General features: G+C 37.7%; 1 pseudogene; it reads left to right on the top strand.

Annotated features, from left to right (window-relative positions):
- The first annotated feature begins 259 nt into the window (after nt 1-259).
- Nucleotides 260-1165, top strand: LOC150022047 (F-box/WD repeat-containing protein 8 pseudogene; annotated as a pseudogene).
- The last annotated feature ends 2696 nt before the right edge of the window (nt 1166-3861 follow it).

Genomic DNA, 3861 nt, shown 5'->3' with positions numbered 1-3861 from the left:
ACATCACTACAGATAATATAGGCATTAAAAATAAAATTGAAAGAACAGAGAGATGGAGGCAATGTGATGGCTGAGGTGAGAGGCTGGCTTTGCAGATGGAGAAAGGAGCCGCAGACCGAGAAGTGCAGTGCCAGATATCGGAGAAGGTGAGGAAACAGATTCACCTCTTGAGCCTCGGGGGGAAGCAGGATGCTGCCAACACCTTTGGTTTTCAGCCCCGTGAAATGGATTTTGGATTTCTGGCTTCTAGAACGAATGAAATGGACGGCGTGCCTTCTTTGATATCCAACTGCCGTACGAATTGGCAATCAATATATTTCAGTATCTGGACAGAAAAGACCTGGAAGGTGTGCACAGGTGAGCAAGACGTGGAAGGTGATTGCAGAAGATGAAGTGCAGGCTGTGCCAGCAGGAAGGGCACCTACCCAAGAGCAGCATCTCTGATTATTCTTGCTGGAAGCTCATCTTCCAAGAGTGCCGAGCCAAGGAACACATGTTAAGAACCAACTGAAGAATCACAAGGGTGCCGTGAGTGAACTGGAGCATATTCCTGATGCAGTTTTATGCTATGTACACTCTCATGATGGCTTTGTCATTGCTGGATATACATCAGGAGACACCCGCACCTGGGACTACACGGTCCTCTTCCTGGATTCAAGAGTATGAGGAGGATGAGCCTGGAATGCAGCCATCTGTCTCCTTTGTGCGGATAAATGGCTCACTGGAGGCGGTGGTTTATGAGGATGGATTTCTTAATATTTGGGATCTAAGAACTGGAAAGTACCCTATTCACTGCTTCGAGCACAATGCATGGATACAGGCGCTAGCCCTCAGCCAGGAGGATGCAACTGTTGCCACAGCTTCTGCATTTGACGTTGTAATGTTACACCCCCGTGAAGAGGGATATTGGCAAATAGCTGCAGAATTTGAAGTTCAGAAATTGGTTGACTACCTTGAAATAGTTCCAGACACCGGAAGGTGCCCTGTGGCAGTAGCTGCTGCTGAAGATCTGGTGTATCTGCTGAAGGCTGTCGACTCTGCCAGAACCCTCCATTATGTCTACAGCCAGCCTGTCACCTGTCTCCATATCTCAGCCACCCAGGCTGCTTTTGAAGTGAAGAGTCTGGGATGGGTGCACGAAGGAAACAAGTTTGCCTGCTCTTGACGCCGCTGGCAGTGGTGTAACCCCCGGGAAGAAACTTCTGTAAGCTTTTGGCTCCTCGGACAGCATCCTGCTCCTGAGGAGGGAGGCCTTTCTCCACAGAGCAGTGTTGGGAACTGGAGAAGAGCCAGGCTCTGCACGCACATGCTCCAGTACCAGCCCTACTGCCTACTACTCTCCATGTGGCCTCAAGGAGGTTGCGTAACCCTCTTTATGCCTCATTTCCTCACTTGTAAAGGGGGTTCATAAGAGCCCCTACTTAATGGAATTGTCAGGTTACATGAAAATGTTGATAAAGCGTTAAGCATAGTGCCCGACGTGTGACAGTTAGCCGTCACCTCGTACGTCTTGTTATCTCTACCACTCGTCTCTAGCCTCTGGTTGTGATTTTTACATCCTGTTTTCCCTGATGCATAAGTCACCTGTAAGGTCAGGTCTCAGTTATCTAGGTGTTCACTGGTTTTGCAATTTAGTACTCAAAGAATTGAAGCATCCTTGATTCCAGTTATGTATCCTTCATCCAGGAAAAGAGATAAAGCACTAGAAAATTCACGTGGCTTCCTGTAATCTCGCTGCGAGAAGGGACTCCTTTGTGCTGGAGGCAGGCTGTCTTGTTGGAGTACATTCTACAGATATGCTGTAACTCCTGTGTGTCTTCCTGGGAAGTTGGGAAAAGGGACAGCAGTTGGTTTCCTAAGGCAGTTTCCTTTCTCGGGCTTTAAAAAAATTTTTCTGATCCCTGGTGAGCTCATTTGTTCAAAAAAGAAAGACTGAATATTTGCTTTTTAATTTTTCATCCACATGCTTTTGAGTTTGGGTTATCTCATTTATTTCTCAAGTTCTCAGTGTAGTGAGGGGATAGATATATTTCATATTAGCCTGGCTTAAATTTTTCATATTTTTAATAAATTTTTTATCTGGCAAGAAAAAATAAATAAATAAAATTGAAGATATTATAAATAATTTTGCCACTAAATTTGAAAATGTATATAAAATAAATTCTTAAGTAAAATGTATAAAAACTAACGCAGGAAGAAATTGAAAACTAAAATGTTACTATACTAGAAAAGAAATGAAATTTGTAATAAATAATCCAACCACCACAAAACAACTTCAGATCAAGATGGATTCACTAGTGAATTTCTCCACAAACAAAATATATGATATGAATGTTACATGAACGCTATCAGAGATGGATAAAGAGGAAGTATTCAACTTATTTTATAAAGCCAGCATAATATCTATACCAAAACCAGATAAATGCAATTTAAGAAATTTATAAGCCAACTTTTCTCATGAATTAGACATTAAAATCTTAAAGAAAATTTTAGTAAGTCAAACCTAGTAGTACCTAAAAAAATAAAATAACCAATTTGAATTTATTTGAGGAATATAGGATTGGTTTAACAATCCAAATTTAATCAGTTTATTTACTACCTTAACAAAGGAGGAAAATCATATAACCATAAAAATATATTCAAGAAAAAGTATTTGATAAAATTCAACACACATTTTGATTTTTAAAAAATATTAGCACACTAGAAATAAACAGAAATTCCCTTAATCCAATAAAGGATATTTACAAGAAACCAATTGGAAAGATTATGCTGAAATTTGAAAGTTTTCTCAATCCCCACTCTGGAGATCAGAAATAAGAAAAGGATACCTTCTATCATCACTTCTGTTAAAATTGCAAATATTGTAACTAAAAAATTAGAATATATTTGTACATATACACACAAATGTAAATACATTTACATATCATTATATTTGTAATATACATAAGTTATAAATAATGAAAAAGAAAGAAAAATTGTCATTCACAGATGACATGACTATATAGAAAAGCTAAAAAATGTTCAGACATCTGTTAGAATTGAGAAAATTTAGCAAGGAATCTGTATAAGATTAACATGCAAGAATAAATGTACCTCTACATACTAACAAGAAGCAATTTAAAAATAAAATTTTAAGATAACATATCCTAAAGCATTTAATACATAGGCATAAATCCATTAATAGATATTCAAGACTTAAATGTGTGAAAAAGTGAACAGATATTTTTAAAGATCTACATCATAAAGATAAATACCATATTCTCACATTTGAAGACTCAATATTGTTATATGTCAGTTTTTCCAATACTGAAAACATATATTAAAATGCATCCTCAAACAAAATCCTAGAAGGTGTTAAGAAGGAGACAGGAAACAAGCTGATTCTAAAAGTTTGTATGAAAATTCAAAGAACCAAGTAAAATCCTTTCCTCGGGAGTAGTAAAGGCCCTGGCCCATTGGTTGAAGCATCATTCCAATATGCCAAGGTTGAGAGTTTGATCCCCAGTCAGGGCACATACAAGAAGCAACCACTGAATGCATAAATACGTGTAACAACAAATCAATCTCTCTCTCTCTCATAGTGAAAAATATAGAGCTGGAGAACTTACTATACTGTCATCAAGACTTGAGGTATAAAACTCCAGGAATTAAGATACTGTATTTGGAACCTAAATATACCAACAAAACAGAAAGTGGTCTTGAAAGAGATCATTTCTTTATGATGAAAGATACATTGTGGTGTACGAAGAAGTGCTTTTCCAATAAATGGTGCTCTGTTAAATATACACCTGCATAAAAATTAAACAAATCTTGACTTCATATATGTCCATTGACAAATATCAATTCTAGAAAGAATATAGA

This window comes from Furipterus horrens, unplaced genomic scaffold (assembly GCF_987537825.1).
Source record: "Furipterus horrens unplaced genomic scaffold, mFurHor1.1.pri manual_scaffold_1, whole genome shotgun sequence".
Taxonomy (NCBI): Eukaryota; Metazoa; Chordata; class Mammalia; order Chiroptera; family Furipteridae; genus Furipterus; species Furipterus horrens.
The sequence above is the reverse complement of the archived record's forward strand: the minus strand, read 5'-3'. Positions and strand labels throughout refer to the sequence as shown.